Here is a 17,847-nt window from a genome sequence, read left to right on the forward strand (position 1 = left end):
TTTGTCGGTAATTCCATATGAATTACTGCCAAAATCGTAATGAAGCTCACATATATAACGAATAGGCAGGCTTGGGTTTTAAGGTAACAGCATCCAAATACACATTCAAATAGGGGGGGGTCAGGGGGCCATGAGTATTCATTTGGAAACTAAATCCACAGGAGACAAACAGCTCAGGCGGGGGGGGGGGGCAGCATAAAGATTACACAAAAGAGGCAACAGGGCTAAACCCTGAGGGACTCCACAAGTTATTGGCCAACTCTAATGGAGGTGTTAAGTCCTGATGAGCTCAAAGTCCTTAAGCAGGATTTTGGCCTGGATGTGTTTATAAGCTGCTCGATAGAGTGTCGTGGGAGCTTGGCTACAGCGCATTAATTCTTTCCAACCTTCCACTTATACTCTACTAGTTTGTTCCGCACAAGCTGACACACCAGCTGCAACAGCGGAGGCTGACTTCTCTGGGTCTCTCACTTATCACACTGGCTTCAGAGGCTGGCTTCTATAGGTGTCTCACTTGTCACACGGATTGCAAAGCTGAAGAGCTTGACCTCTCTCCTGTTTCCATAGCTGCAGAGTGTGGCTTCTCTGTGCTGACAGTCACACCCCAATAACTGGCTTTTTATATGCATTTTAGACCAATTAACCAAAATGTCCATATCTGAAACACACACATGCCCCACAAGTGGGTGACAGCTCCATGATCCTGTGAAAAGTATGGACCGGTGGAGCAGTACCAAAGCCTGACTACTTTTGGGGTTGCTGTGTACGCGGTGCAGCAATACAAATCTTGTGTGATCTATCTATCTATTGCTCTAATAGAATTTTTGGGAGGGAAGGGTGATATGCTGTTTGGTGATGTGGCATGAAAGGGGCATTACCCATTTTATGTATGTATATATGAGAGTCATTTCATGGTGTGTAATACAGGGAAAATAGCCTTATGTGGACGAAGAACCTTTCGTCTGTGGAATAAATTGAGCTTAGTTTGACAAAAGAAATAGTCAGCACTCCCCCATAGCAGCACCCCGTACTGCTTAGCAGGCATCCAGTCGGGAGCTGCAGGGAAACTGCAGGCCTCTCTATCTCTCACACCAGTCAATCGGTGTCACCCATGCGGGCAATGTCATTCCCTGCCCAAAGGTGAAATTGACCAGGCAGGCGAAATCGGGGCTGAGAGGCTGGGCATACTAGCAGGGACGCAGAGTACACGGGTGCTCCGGTGCCACCCCCCCCCTGCCCCTGGAAAGGCCAATTGTGCGAGCCCCCATACGTTAAAAATGTGTTGTTGTTGCTGCCATCCCCGCCGGGAAAACCAAACGTCTACACCACTGGATACTAGTCTCAACGCCTAATTTCTCAGATATAGCTGTGGGGAGTGTGGAGATGGGGATGGAAGACTAAAGATTTGGGATTTTCTGGATGAACAAAGTGATAGATTTTTTTTCAGGCCCAACCTAGGAGGCGTGATCCCAGAATCGGGTGCCTGTCAATGGACTCCAGGTAGACACGAACATGTGTAGAATTCCCCCAGGGATGCCATTTAGGGGTCACCATAGTATCAGCTGCTACCCCTGGCACTGCCCATATGCTCACCGAGTCAGAGATTGCAAAGGCAGTGTTTGAAAAGAAGGCTAGGGCTCTCAGGTGTTGAGTGGTTCTACATAATTCCTCCCCACAAACTGCAAAGTGGTAAGTCACAGCGTGGTAGCTTTAGTCGTGGGATCTTGTGTTTTTTTCTTCTTTTAAAGTGGGTCCCACTGGCCCCTCCCTTATACCTGCACATTGCTCTATCCTTTCATAGCCCCCAGAACCCTTGCATAGGGTAGGGTTTGACTTGCTTCTGAAGCATAAAGCTGTGCATCGAGACGATCCCCAGGCCCAGCTTTCACTCCTGACTCCAAATGCTTATACGGTAAACCTCAATGTGGCAGTACTTGCACACTTGAGAAATGTAACTAATACATTAAGAAACTTCATGTCTGTTCCTTCACCGGGTGGGTGTCCTCGTCAGATTTGATCTGGGCTGTTGTGGTTCTGCAGTCATATTTTTGAAATACATTTGAATACCATTTAGCAGACGAGGAGACAATGTATTTATTTTCTATGAAGAAATATTGGGTCTCATAACGAGGTGGCCGGTAAATTCCGGCGGTGGGTTCCTGGCAACCCTGTAATACCCTTATCACCACCTGACATCTAGGTTCTACCGGAATATCACAGTTGGTGGAGGTACTTTTTTTCCCATTCCCATGGAGTCCTGAGCCCCTTTGTTAATGGTGCTGGTGCTTCAGTGAAAAATATGCTGGTAGAGGCCTGCCAGTAATTCAGTGCCCCTACCGGCATACTTATAGTTTGGTGGTTCGGGAAGGGTGCCAGAACTTTGCTACCGGCACCATTATTTCCGGACTCCCAAACTCGTAATGAGGGCCATTGTCTCTTAATGTATGAAGGCAATTGTAGTGCGGTGATGGTGTCTGGGCATGCTAAGTGGGAGACAGGTGTACTGGCAGTGCTTTAAGTGGGGTAAGAAATTGAGGGGGGGCCCTCGTTTGGAGGCGTGGCCTCCATTGTGGGCGTGGCCTAAAAGTGCACAAATCATAGTAAGGTGCGCAAACAAATATATAAATGTATTTGAGCATTTATATATTTGTTTGCGTACTACTATGGTTTGTGTATTTTTCAAGCCTTCTTTTATATTCATAGCAATGTTACATATTTCTATGTTTATAAAAGGTGGCTTGAAAGTGCACACACCATAGTAAGTTACGCACACTTGTGTGCTTACCTTACTATGGTTTGTGTACTATTCAAGCTGCCTTTTATGAACATAGACATTTGTAACATATGTCTATGTTTATAAAAGACGTCTTGAAACGTAGGCATCTTTTATAAAGCGTTGAGGACGGACAAAACCCAAGGTGGCTTTGTCCGTCGACAAAGCTTTATAAAAGTTGCTTTGAATTGTGTACGATTCAAGCCATCTGTTATAAACATAGAAATATTTCTACGTGTATAAAAGATGGCTTAAACGTACACAGTTGAAGGCATCTTTTATAAAGCCTTGCCAAAGGAGAAAGGCGCCTCGGGCTCAGTGATCTCTGCTCAGAGCACTGACCCCGAGGCGTCTTTCACTCTCTGCGAACCCGCGGGCTCCGTGATCTAATCTACATATTAGATCACGGAGCCCGCGGGTTCGCTGAGGGTCAGTGACCTGGCGAGGGGAACTAAGGGACTGTAGCTTCCTCTGATGGCCCCTCAGATGAGGGGTCATCAGAGAAAGTTACAGAGGCTGACGGAAGTGCCAGCCAGTCACAGCGACGCTGTGGCTGGCTGGCACTTCTGTCAGCTTGCCTGACGTTTAACTGGCGGGCGCATCTCTCGTTGCGGCTGCGGCCGCGGCGGGATAATGCGTCCTGCCATGGCGTGGTGGGGCTGGGGGGCCCCGGCAGGGCCCCGGCTCAGCCTCACTTTTTGGAGACTGCCGGGGCCCGGCCCCGGCAGGCCCCGGCCCACTTAAAGCACTGTGTACTGGTCAGGAATAGTGCAGGTTTTTATGCGACAGCAGCCAGTGCACACCCAGACATTGGTGGCGACGATGGGGGAAGTGATGGGCCTCGTAGACGTTCCCTGTCTGCAAGATGTGAGCCAGCTGGCAGCGTACATCTTCCCTGTCTCCTTGAAGGGTTCTTCATCGCTCCCTGAAGGGTGTCTCATCACTCACACTGATCCCATGTTCAGCTCCCTAGGCGTCGCTGATGGCTCAGGAGCTGGTAGAGGAACCTTTGTTGCACAAGGTGAGCTGTTCCTTCTACCTCTTTTGGAGTGGTGATTCCCCGAAGTTGAAGGTCCTCCGCTGTGGCTTCAGAAGTGATGAGGTAGAACTGTGAAATGACGGTGCATCCTGGTAAGTGGACAGTCTGGTTGATCACATTGCTGACCGGTATGAGAAGAGGAACGCCAGACTGTACCACTATTTTAAACACATACTTTATAAATAAAGGTAAACCCCCCTCTTGAGGGGGCTGAGGGGTTACACAGTGGTGTGTGCATTATATCAAATTATATGTTAGACACTAACATAAGGCTTTACTTAAAATCGGTGTGATTTGCGGGTGAACACATCATCTCAAACATTCTTTCTGAATATGGAACAAACTAAACCTTTGGGGCTGTGAAATTTCTCCAGAGAGATGTTTTTTTCATTTTAAACATCCTGGGGTTGGTGCGGAATAGTGTATTTTCGGTGTGATTTCAAGACAGCAATGCATATAAACAGCAGTGCTGTTCATGTACCAAACTCCAAATTGGGGAAATGATTTTAATTATTTTGACAGAGGAATCTCCAGCTTGAAGATGAGAAGTTCACGCAGTCTTTTGTTTTTCTTTGCATTCTGGTACTTGTAGGTCTGCGTTTGTGATGGAAAATACTGCAAGTGCGGGAATGCAAAGAACTGGATGAACTATTCACATCTAGCGCTGGGCAACTTGACATCTCTGACATATAATACAACTCGTGAATATTGATTTTGATATTGTGTCCCAGCTCCCTCAGGTAAGAGATGCTGCACGGTGGAGCAAGACTGTATCTGGGCAGACGAGGCAGCACTCGAGCTCTAGTGGAATCATATCTGCATAAGAACTGGCATCTGACCATATGTGGCTACATATAGCATATCACAGATTATTTGGGCATATGAGGCAGCATTTCATTGATATGTAAGGTTGTATCAAGCATTGGATACATGTACCTGAACTCTGAGGCTGCTCCTGGCATAAGTGACCCGTACCTGTCCCTAAGTTGCTGTATATCACCACTGTACATAAGAATGTGCGACTGCCCTTTGTATATGATGGCAGTACATGGGTATGTAATGTTGCATCTAGCATTTGATGGCTGTCCCTAAAATATGAGGCTATTCCTGAAATAAGGTGGCAGTACTTGGCACTAGGAGCTTGCTCATCTTCTGTCACCATGTCAGTCTAGAAAAAGAAAAATGGATACCTCTACTTTGTGACCGCAAACGTATTTTGGTGGCCGTGGGCCAACCGTCTCATGCACGATATGACAGAATATAGGTTTTCGAGTTTGCCAATGAACTGCCATTTTGATGCAACAAGAATCGCCATTTTGTTTTCTAACCATTGCTCATTGCTTTCTGTTCCTATTGCTTCGCAGTTTATTTTCTGCTTACACTGCTCGACTGTAAAACATTGTTGTCTGCACGTAAAAAGGACAAGGCCACAGGGCCGTGAGGATAACAAGAGTTCGTTGAAACGCAACATAGGCAGCGCCAGGAAGAATGCCCGGCTTCCTCCCGAATGAGCCTTGAAGCAGAGCTGCAGGGCATTTAATAATTTTGCAGTTGCCAGCCAGTCTCGTTATATGGTAGAATATGTTAGAATAATACAGCTAAGGGCTTGAATTATGCTTTTCTTATGGTCCCCCTTTGCTGAGCCCTGCTAGAGCGTGTCGGCTCCCAGGACACAAATAGCACCTAATAGATAGCAAGGTTTGGAATGCAACTCTTCCCCCGTATGTAGCTCGCTTCCAAGAACAGAAGCGCTGTGTTCTATTCAACAACTGAAAGATGCCTCCGCACTCACAAATAGCTAATTGTTACTAGAATAGATGTTTGAAGGTGTCATAGTTGTCGGAGATGTCCATCATCACACCAAGTTCAAAGAAACCCAATAAAAGGGGGGTGTTAAACATGTCATAGCTGATTGTTTGATATGCATTTTGTATATATGTAACTGATGTACGTAATTCACTCTCTTGCGTCCCTCGAGGTCTAGAGATACACGTCGAGGGGCGTGAGACCGAGTTGGCCAACTGAGACTTTTGCTTTGCAATAAACCCTAGCTTTGGGAATACAACCTCGTGTCTGGCGTACCTATCGTGTGTGGTGACTCACCTTGTTTCCATAGACGTTAGGGACCCCTAGGGGCCCCTTTCAAGATGGCACCCGAATAGGGACCCTCCCCCACTTGTTCCATCGCATAACGTTGTAATTGAGAACGGCGAGGACGGGACGATCGAGCCGGGATCAAGAGGTGTTCGGGGCGCCCTGTAGAAGTGATGAGAGACTCCTTTACAGATCTGCACACATCTGATCCCTGATCGACGTGCCTGGCTAGAAAACAAGGAGGCGAGGGTCCCGAAACGAGGCAGAAGCCAAGAAACGCAGACACAACGTCATTTGGTGCGTCAGGATACAGACGACTTGATTTATCAGGTGAGTCATTCCCCGATTCAAAGTAATCCTGATATTGGTTGAGAGTTGACTTTGCAAAATCAAACGCCCTAGGTAAGGTTGATTAACCAGGGGGAAGGTTGAAACACGCCTGGGGTATTGTCCACCTTAGCGGGGTTATTCCGCTGTGGTAGACAATCTTTGGAAGATGGCCAAATTGTACCACCTGGGGGAACGCCGGCGTATGAGATGTATGTGAAGTATGGAGTGGGTGCGATAATATTCTGTGAGACTTGGCATAGGCAAACTAGAAAGCAACAAGACCATCAGTGGCCGATTAATGGTAGTTTTGAGATAGCGAGAATAGATAACTTGGAAAGGGTGTTGATAAGAAAGAAAGCGCGTCCTGCAGCATTTGAGACTATTAAAGACTGGAGAAGGGAAGCAATGCTCCGATTTAAAAGCAGAACGAAGCATGCGCGCAGGCATAAATCGAAAGGTGAAGTAGCGGAAGAGAAAGAAGAGGAGGAGTGGACTGAGAGTCTAAGAAGGGCAGGTAGGCGTGACCAGTTGAATATAGAAAAGATATATCCACAACGAGAATTACACATAGCAGATGATTTGATAGAAAACATATTGACCCATACAAAACAAGGCCCAAGATCAGAAGTGAGGCCAGACACGTCAATAGCTATTGCCCAAACCCCGCCCGTAGCCCAAGCTCTCCCTCCGGTAGCTCAAGCCCTCCCACAGCCACAGACCGTGCATGTAGCACTTCCTATTAGCCAACCAGGTCCACAACAGACACTCCCTGTTCCCATTGTCCCATCCGCACCTCCCGCCTCAGACACAGACTCTGTACCGTCCGTTCCTCCCGGGGTTGAAGTTGAAACCGCGGGGGCAAGAGGCGGGACTGACCAACGGGGATGCACGAGGGTAACTCGCAGTGCGATCAGCAAAGAAAGGAAGGTGGAATTGCAGCAACAGGCAGAGATGTATACAGACGGGAATGATGGGATGGCAGCATTGGCTTCGATGTATGACTTTTGAAGAAGCAACGAAAGACAGTTAGTGTTGGAATGCATGGGTGAATATTTGGTGGAGAAATGGAAACAGTTAATTGGGAAATTACCACCGCAGCGATTGTTAGATTTGAATGCATTAGCATGCTGTAGGGAGAGGGATGAAGAAGTGAGAGAACATGTATATGGACTTTTTGAACTTAAAAATGAATTGGATAATGATTATGCCGAAATGTTTGCTACACCTGGGTACAGGGGTAAGGATATCGGGAGAGATAGTAAGGGAAAAAGGGGGCCACATAATAAACGGCAGCAGTTACCATCACCGAGGCAGAAGGAGATGGTGGAAGAATTATCATTGCTAAAACAGATGGGGGTAGACTTGAAAGAATGTCTATTGAGAACACAGGTACTACTACAGCAAGTAGTAGGACATAATGTAGGGAGAGGGGACGCACAAGGAAGGAGTCATTTGAATATGCATGGGGGAACAGTGGGACCAAATCAGTGTGCGTATTGTAAGGAGGAATGACATTGGCGAGCGCAATGTCCGCATCTTCAGAATAGAAATGGCTCTGGTCAGAGGAGACAGCATAGAGGACACCAAGGAGCGAATGGACCAAATAGGAATAGTATGCAGCAGCATCACAATAACGGAGGTAATCAAAACCAAGGCCAAAACCAAAATGCCCCAAACCAGAGTCAGGGACAGCAAAACCAACAGTATGGAAACCAGAGTGGGGGAAATAGAGGAAAGAGTGGGAACGTTTTCGATACACAGCCAAACACGTATTACAGTAACAGCAATGATTACACATCGGACGATGTGTTATTTCCCCAATAGGACAGCCCAGGACAGGGGTCGGAACCAGTGTCTATTCCCGTGAATCAGAGAGTACCCTACATAGAAATGAGAGTCGGGAATGAGGAGCACCGCTTTCTTGTAGATACAGGAGCGCAGAAGTGTTCAATAGACCACCACTTGGTTCCGGATATACTGCTGTCGGGGCAAAAGAATGTTTCCGTAGGGTTCGCAGGTACACCAGTCATAAATCCAGTGACCAAACCAGTCCCAGTTACAATAGGACCATTTACTGAACATTGTCCTTTCCTTTTAACAGAAAATTGTGGGGAGAACTTGTTGGGATTAAATTGGTTGAAAAAATTAGGTTCCGTTATACATTGCACGGCAGACGGAGTGTTCCTAACGATTTGGCCACACGATGCCCCTGTGTCAGAATTCATGTCCGAAACTTTGCCAGGGGAATTAAGTAAAGTGCCAACCTGTACATGGGCAATGCATGACAATGATGTAGGATGCTTAAAGATAGAGCCAGTAAAGATCATTTTGAAAGAAGGTGTTACCCTACTGCGAATTCCCCAATACAGAATTTCAGCTGAAGGTGAGAAAGGATTGAAGAGTATTGTTACAGATTTGGTGAAACTAGGGGTAATCGCGGAAATGACAGGCAGTACATGCAACAGCCCGATTCCTCCAGTTTATAAAAAAGGAGGCAATGAAGTACCATACCGTTTTAAAATTGATTTGCGCGCATTGAACAAGGTAGTAGATCCACAATTTCCTCTAGTACCAGATGTCACTACAATATTGACAATGATACCTGTTTCAGCAGAATATTTTAGTGTAGTGGATTTGAAAAACGCGTTCTTCAGTATTCCAGTGGACAAGGACAGCAGATATTTGTTCGCGTTCACATTAGGAGGACGATCATTTACATTTACGCGGATTCCGCAAGGTTACACGGAAAGCCCAAGTATTTACAGTAGAGCATTAAAAGATCAGCAAGACATGCTAGCATTACCAGTGGGTTGTGTACTCTTGCAATACATAGACGATCTATTAATAGCTGCAGACACAGAGGAGATTTGTAAAGAAAGCACTGTATGCACATGGCCATAAAGGTAGTTTGAAGACATTTCAATATAATCGAAAGGAGGTGGCCTATTTGGGCTACCTACTTTCGAAAGAAGGGAGAAGGCTAACACCAGAACGCATAGAAAGTATTTCTTGTATGCCTATTCCAAAGACACAGAAAGGAGTCAGAGCCATAATAGGCATGGCTTCATATTGCCGACAATGGATTGGTAATTTTGCGTTAATTGTAAAGCCGATGGTGAATTTAACTAAAAAAGATGCAGTTATGCCATTACAGTGGGATGAGGAGTGTCAGAAAGCATTTGATGAATTGAAAACTGCATTATGCTCGGCTCCAGTTATGGGTACGCCGAATTATGAGAAGATTTTTAGACTGTTTGTGTGTGAAAGTGAAGGATGTGCATTGGCGGTTTTGACACAGGAACAAGGTGGAAGAAATAGGCCATGCGGCTATTTTTCTTCTGCGCTGGACCCTGTAGCGCACGCACTACCACGATGTTTGCGATCTGTCGCGGCGGCTGCTGCGTCAGTGAAACAAACGGAAGGGATGGTATTGGGGCACATTTTAATTTTGATGGTGCCACATGCCATAGACGTTCTATTAAATAGGACACAGACGCAACACTTCACCTCTGCTAGATTGACAAGATATGAGATTATCTTGTTCGCGCCCCATATCCAAATTATGAGGTGTAGCGCTTTGAATCCTGCAGAATGAATGCCACTACCCATAAAAGAAATTGGGGAGGATGAATCACCCCCCCACGATTGCTTAATGGTCACTGAGGAAGAAACCAAGGGGAGAGTTGATGTAAGTGATACCTCACAGAAAGAGCCAGATGGAGAGTTATTTTGTGACGGCTCATGTTTTAAATTACCAGATGGCACGACAACTGCTGCATATGCTATCACTACCCTAGAGAGCGTTGTAGAAAGCAAAAGAATTCCCTACAATTCAAAACAAGCCTCAAAGATAATAGGATTAACCAGAGCCTGCGAGATTTCTGAAAATTTGAATGTGAATATATATACTGATAGCCAGTATGCTTTTGGGGTGGTTCATAACTTTGGTCGACTCTGGGCTGAGAGAGGGTTTTTGACATCACATGGAGCCAGAATTCAACATGGCCCTTTGATCGTACGATTGCTGTCTGCACTCACGCTTCCAAAACGCCTAGCAATAGTGAAATGCGAGGCACACAAAAAGGTAACATGCAAAGTAGGAGAGGGAAACGCGTTTGCAGACAGAATTGCGAAACAAACTGCCACTGATTTAAATACCAAAATGATGACGGTTCAGACTGAGGAAGTACCCTGTATGATAGAAAATGGAGTTGCCACTGTCAAAGAAATGCAGGCCGAAGCTACGGCCAATGAAATACAGGGGTGGGCAGAGGACTCTGCTGAGTTAGATCTGGAAGGTTGTTGGGTGGACAAGAGAACTAGAAACTGGATGCTGCCAAATTCGTATGTGACTGCAATGGTCACAATGGCCAACAGCCCTACTCACATCTGTGCGAAAAAGATAATACAGCACCTTTCTACAGTATGACAGAATGTAAACATAAAAAAGAATGCAGAGAGGTTGCTGCAGAACTGTATCACGTGTTTGCAACACAATGTAGGAAAGGGAACAGTGATTCCAATAGGCAGTTTTGGCCCGCCCTCTATGCCATTTGAGGTGATCCATTTTGATTTCATAGAGATGGAGAGATGCCAAAACTTAATATATGTCTTAGTGGTGATCTGTGCATTCAGTAAGTGGGTGGAGGCATATCCCTTGAAGGACTGCACAGCAATGAGCACGGCAAAAGTAATGCTTAAGGAATACTTTTCCAGATTTGGCTTGCCCCGTGTCCTATGGTCCGATAATGGACCACATTTTGTGAGCGCAGTGGTGTTGCAGATATGTGCTGGTCTTCAGATTGATAAGAGATTCCATAGTTCAAGGCATCCGAGTTCTGCCGGTCTTGTGGAGAGGCACAACGGGATTCTTAAACCAAAGATTAGCAAGATTTGTGCGGGAAGCAAGTTGAGTTAGGTGGATGCATTACCAATAGCACTATTATGCATGCGTACGTCCGTACAGGCTAAAACTGGGCTCTCCCCGTACAAAATCGTAATGGGGAGGCCGGCAAATGTATGGTGCGCACCACAGTCAAAACGACTTAGTGAGGTAGAACATCCTGTGCTTAGTACTTATTGTGGCCTTTTAATGCAGAAATTGCGTTTGATTCATCAGCAGGTGCAGGAGGCATTACCAGTGAGATACAGCGGTCCAGGGCACGCACTGGAGCCAGGCGACTGGGTGCTGCTAAAGAATTTTGAAAGAAAGTCATAGTTAGCACCCAGGTGGCGCGGGCCCTATCAAGTACTCTTGGCAATGCAGACGGCAATACGGGTGGATGGAAGGAAGTCGTGGATCCATGCCACCAATGCCAAGAAGATTCCAACTTCACTGAAAGACTTGCCTGACCCTGATGACCGGAAAGAGACAGCGGTTCCAGGAACGGAAGAAACTGTTGCCAGTAAGCAGCCACCAAATCTGCCAAAACGAGAAGTAAAACTCGAAACAAAGCCTGAGACGTTTGCCAAAGAGGGGGAAGGGCAAAGAGTGCCCCAACGTTGCCCAGCGGAATCGACATCACTGCTGGGCGACACGAAATCTGCCTTACAAATACCAGCAGAAACAAATCGTGTACCCCTTTGGCGCCCACTAGCACTTGCCAGCACGCCAAAGAACGGATCTGCATCATTGGCGCGGCGCACATCAGCACTTGCAGTAGCGCCAGAGGCTGACTTTGAGCCTGAATCTGGAAGTGCACCGGCACTGTTCACGGATCACACGATACCAGGAGTAAGGCGATACAACTTGCGGCCTCGAAAGACAAAGTGATCCGCAGTTTTCTTTTTTGGTGTTTATGTCAACCTCTGGTTCAGCTCATGGACGGAGAAGGAACTAGAGGTGTAGAGGAGAGAAGCGTGAGAATTGTGCAAGTCGGACAATTCAAGACTCGCGGTTCCTCTATGCGATCATAAAAGTACATGTGTCAGGAACCAGAGCGGACAAGCTGGGCGCACATGGTACTAAGGCAATAAGATAACTGATCAAAGGTCATCTGAGCAGTATGAGAAAGGACAAGTGATCTTGCCTAAAAATGAATAAACATATCCAGGCTATTAAGGACTGGCAGAACTGAACTGTGACAATTCCGTTGAACTTATTGACATCAGAGCAAGCGCGACGAAGAGAGATATCCACGACGAACTGTGATAAGGAAGAAGAAGGACGACGAGAAACATGCCGGGACTGGTTCCAGCCTCCTCCTGCACCACCACTTCTGAGAATGAGTTAATTATAAAGACTGTAAGCTTAAGAAAAACGCATGGTAAAATGAATTGTATGCTGGCACTGACAATAATAATGTGCTTTATGAGCGTGGTAGCACCAATATCGACAGCCCTAATATTATGGTATGTGGAAGCGATACACCCATTAGAAATGTTTTTACCAATAATTAATATATCCACTACTGAAAGCCCGGTTCAGGTGATTACCTATACCCTGTCCCCAATGGAAGAAAGACACAGGGAAGGTTTTGGGAATAATACGTTGCTATTAATCATGAACATGACACATGCAATTCTGAAGAAAACAAATTGCAGGGTATGTGCCCATTTACCACAGCATGCTGGGAAAGGAATAGGGTGGTATGTACAGCCATTACTATTAAGTTCTGCATGTAGTGCATCTTTAGGTGCAATGTTTTATGGGAAATGGAATGAGAGTAGTACGGGTCAATTAGACAGAACTAACATGAATGAGTTTGAGGAGATAATAAAGAAGCCTGTGGGTTGTTCCGTTTTCCATAAAGCACAGGTAATAGCCCCAGAGCCCACGAGGAAAAGTACACGAAAGATAACACGACAAAATAGACGAGATAGATTGTCCCCACCAGAAAAGACATCTGTAATGACGTTTCGTGTAAGAACAGAAGGGGACAAAGATGCAATCCCCCCATTTTACACTGTGAATTATAGCCCAAGAACTGTTCCTTTTTGTCTAAAAAAGAAAGGCTCTTTTTCAGTCGGCACATATACTGAATGCATGAATACAGTGGTATTAAAATGGGAAATAGAACCAGTGTATGTGGGTGATCCAGTTTATTTTATATGTGGAGAGAAAGCATATCCTTGGTTGCCCAGAAACTGGGGCGGTACATGTTACCTAGGTCTACTGTTCCCAGGAGTATTCCTCTTAGAAACAGCAGTCATGGCCAGACTATCCAGAACTAGAGTCAAAAGGACTGACGAGGGTGCTTTAATAGCAACTGCTGTAGCGAAATCATTAATTCCATTCTTAGGGCAGATAGTGAACTCCTATAATATAAGGGAGCTGTCCAGAATTCTAAAAAATACCATAAACACAACAACAGATATACTATTTAACATGACGTTGGAAGAAAGAGGAATCGGGTTAATGACGCTGCAAAATAGAATGGCTCTCGATGTGATCCTGGTTGATCGTGGGAGAATTTGCAAAATAGTGGGATCAGCGTGTTGCGTTTATGTCGATGACTATTCCCCTACAATCTTTGAAGCGATAAAGAAAATGCATGTCCTAAACTCTGAACTGCCTACTGACGAAGGGGGCTGGGGAATAAGATCTTGGTTTTGGGGAATACTACATTCTTGGGGATGGAAGTTGATTTCAATATTAGTAGTGGTGTTTGGAATATTCCTAACGTGCTGTTGTTGCATACATTGCCTACCAATAGTTTGCGCTGGGGTAACTGAGGGATGTACGGAAGGATGTATGCATATGATGACGAAGAAAAAACAGCCTCAGGATCGAGCTGACCAAGACCCAAATGAGATGAAAACCGTGAAAGAGTTGATGGCAATAGATATTGATGAAGACGATGATGTTTACGATAGCATGAAAAATTCAGACATAAGTACTTCAGACTCATCATCACTAGAGGAGGTTTCAATAAATAGATGAGACGTTTGGCATACGGCCAACGGAGGGTTTGTGAGTCTAGAAAAATGGATACCTCTACTTTGTGACCGCAAACGTATTTTGGTGGTCGTGGGCCAACCGTCTCATGCACGATATGACAGAATATAGGTTTTCGAGTTTGCCAATGAACGGCCATTTTGATGTAACAAGAATCGCCATTTTGTTTTCTAACCATTGCTCATTGCTTTCTGTTCCTATTGCTTCGCAGTATATTTTCTGCTTACACTGCTCGACTGTAAAACATTGTTGTGTGCACGTAAAAAGGACAAGGCCGCAGGGCCGTGAGGATAACAAGAGTTTGTTGAAACGCAACGTACACAGTGCCAGGAAGAATGCCCGGCTCCCTCCTGAATGTAGCCTTGAAGCAGAGCTGCAGGGCATTTAATAATTTTGCAGCTGCCAGCCAGTCTCGTTATATGGTAGAATATGTTAGAATAATACAGCTAAAGGCTTGAATTATGCTTTTCTTACGGCCCCCCTTTGCTGAGCCCCGTTAGAGCGTGTCGGCTCCCAGGACACGAATAGCACCTAATAGATAGCAAGGTTTGGAATGCAACTCTTCCCCCCCGTATGTAGCTCGCTTCCAAGAACAGAAGCGCTGTGTTCTATTCAACAACTGAAAGATGCCTCCGCACTCACAAATTGCAAATTGATACTAGAATAGATGTTTGAAGGTGTCATAGTTGTCGGAGATGTCCATCATCACACCAAGTTCAAAGTAACCCAATAAAAGGGGGGTGTTAAACATGTCATAGCTGATTGTTTGATATGCATTTTGTATATATGTAACTGATGTACGTAATTCACTATCTTGCGTCCCTCGAGGTCTAGAGATGCACGTCGCGGGGCGTGAGACCGAGTTGGCCAACTGAGACTTTTGCTTTGCAATAAACCCTAGCTTTGGGAATACAACCTCGTGTCTGGCGTATCTATAGTGTGTGGTGACTCGCCTTGTTTCCATAGATGTTAGGGACTCCTAGGGGCCCCTTTCAACCAAAGTGCATAGGAAAATGAGACTGCAATATGCGTGTGATGGCAGTACATGGGTATGTAATTATCTACCTAGCATATCCCGTACATGTGAGAAAGGAACTGGTATACTTTGGCTAAAAAACGCCATTGCAGGCTGTATTGGATAGGAAAGCCATGCCCTTGGCCTCTAATGGCTTTGCTGAGTGAGTCCCTGGTATATCATGACGGAACCCTTGGCATATCAAGGCAGCTTTCTTGGAAACACATTTGTCTGCTTATGTATGAAATGTATGCTTATTGTAGGTTTGCAAATGCTTGGCGTCCTCTGGGTAAAGTTATGTGAAATCACTTTCTGAGTAATGTCTCCTCTACTACCCCTGATATTTTGATAAATAGACGTTCCTGAATAACCCCCAAGACCACATGACGGGAACACTTAGATGGTCTGTCCAACATAGTCTCTCATGTTTGAAAACACATGGGGAAGGTTCTAAGCAAAGACCTCATTCCTGGAGTTGCCCTTTTCTTGGCCAGGATGAAATTGTGAAATCACAATGTGAAGTGTGACGCTTTGCTGCATTTACAGTAAGTAGGGGAATGTGGAGCCAAAATAGCAATGCCGCTTTTATGCATGCGGTGGTTGGACCATTTATCTTAGCACTGTGTTCAGGGTATGAAAGTATGTAGTAGCCTAGACAAATGGTCCAGAAATCAAGTTCAACTCCTAGGAGTGCAGGTGGGTGGATAACATTGAATGCCCATGCACAGATGTTATAAAAATATATTCTTTATCTATGTGTGGCAGCCAATTGGTATGTGAATTGTGATAAATTCCCGAGGTGAGCCCCTTCCAATGAGGCCAGGGAGCTGAGGCTGCTAACTGATAGTCCCCCTGTGGATGGTACACAGCAAGAGGACCTCATACAGAGAGAATCCCCCTCTGTGGATGAGGGCGACCATCTATGGACAGCGCGGTATGACATCCCTCACCCAACCCCCTACAGACCTCCATACACCCCAAGATCATCTCTAGCCAACCCATGTATATGTGTAGGGCCATGCAGTTAAACTCTACTGAGACGAAGAAGAACATAGGCTACCTCAGGGAGACTTGTCTGATAAATACTGAGATCAATAAGAACATAGACTACCTTAGGCAGGCTTGTCTGATAAATTCTGAGACGAGATTTGGAGTAATGAAGAACATTCCAAAGATGAACGTTCTAATCTTCCGCAGGGAAGTGTGCAACCAAGTAACCAATTGTTCCATAATAAAATGGAACAAGGACTAAAGGAAGGAGAACGCAGATCAGCAAGTATCACGGAAGGAAAACGCTGACTGAGACTGCAACGAGGTAGTCCACAAGGAAGTGGCCTGTCCTGTTGGGGAGAGCAGCTCGTGAACAGCGCGAGAGAAGAAAGCGCGGAACAGTAGCCCGGGAGAAGCAGAACATGGCAGGAAGACGCCAAAGGAGTCTCTGTTCGCCACAAGAAGGCAAACTAAATCCTGAAGCCAGGAAGGCACACAGCATCACGATTGCAGCAGAGACCAGCCCACAGAGCCATAGAGGTGCACCCCGAACCCTGGATGCCCTGGTGAAGTATCTAAACCCCAGAAGAGGTAAGAGGAGATATGAAACAGCCAAAGGGGACACCACACAGGTTAGGGTGGTTCTCCCGAGACCCAGTAATGCAGTAATGGCAGGAAAGTTATTGAAAACAACCAAAGGCGGGTCTGGCACCCGCACCCATGGAAAAGGTGTAATATAAGCCATCTTCTTTGTGGCAGTACCTGGCAGGAGAGTAAACCAGGTCTTCCAGAAACAAACCACAGAGAAACAGGGGTCAGGGACCCACACCTAAAAGAAAGGAGAAATAGAAACCATCTTGCTCATGGCAGTACTTGGCGGTGAGTGAACCATGTCTGCCCAAGTCTGAAGAGGATGAAGTCAGTGTCTGGGACCTTCAAAGTAAAGTCAAGAAAGGCCAGGGAAGAGAGTCCTTCCCCATGGTGTTGTGAACTGTGAACCATAATACCAGGAGAAGGGAGGCATTCCCCTATTAACCAAGGCCAATGGAAGGGAGTAATTCCCCTCTGGTGAGGAACTTGCAACCAGAACTGTGCTATCCAGTCCAGGAGGAGGGGATCCTTCTCCTGGACCAAGACCATTGGTGCACCTTTAGTTATAGGTGTAAAGGACAGAGATGGGGACGTTTTGACACAGGACGGTGGACTATTTAAGTTAATAGGAAATTCTGACAAACCCGTTAGTACTTTAGATGATGCAGGGAAACCCCTCAAAATATTAAATGAAAATCTATAACAATCACCATACCAGCTGTGTGTCAGCCTCCTCCTTCTGCACCCTTACAGAATATAGAGAGGATACAAAATGAATATAGAATGTCTTATAGTGCATTTTGCGCATTAAACAAATGGTTATAGTTCTTACAGGGCCAGCACTGGTGACGTGCTGTGTGACTCATGTCATTCATTTCAGAAGTTGCAGTGCAGCTGTGCATCCTGTATGGTATACTCCTGTATGGTACACTCCTGGATGTGTGCAGTCCGTTAACAGGTCTCTCGATCACAGTGTATGTGCTCACCTCTCTGTCACCATGGCCAGAACAGTGACTGATGCAGGCAAGGCCTCCACAGTGCACCAGGTCTGAGATAGCCCTCTTCACTTAAGAGCATTCCAGTTCTTTAGTGGCCACAGGATGCAGGCGCTGTATATT

The sequence above is a fragment of the Ambystoma mexicanum genome, chromosome 3q (assembly GCF_040938575.1).
Source record: "Ambystoma mexicanum isolate Mex_15411 chromosome 3q, UKY_AmexF1_1, whole genome shotgun sequence".
In the NCBI taxonomy this organism is placed as follows: Eukaryota; Metazoa; Chordata; class Amphibia; order Caudata; family Ambystomatidae; genus Ambystoma; species Ambystoma mexicanum.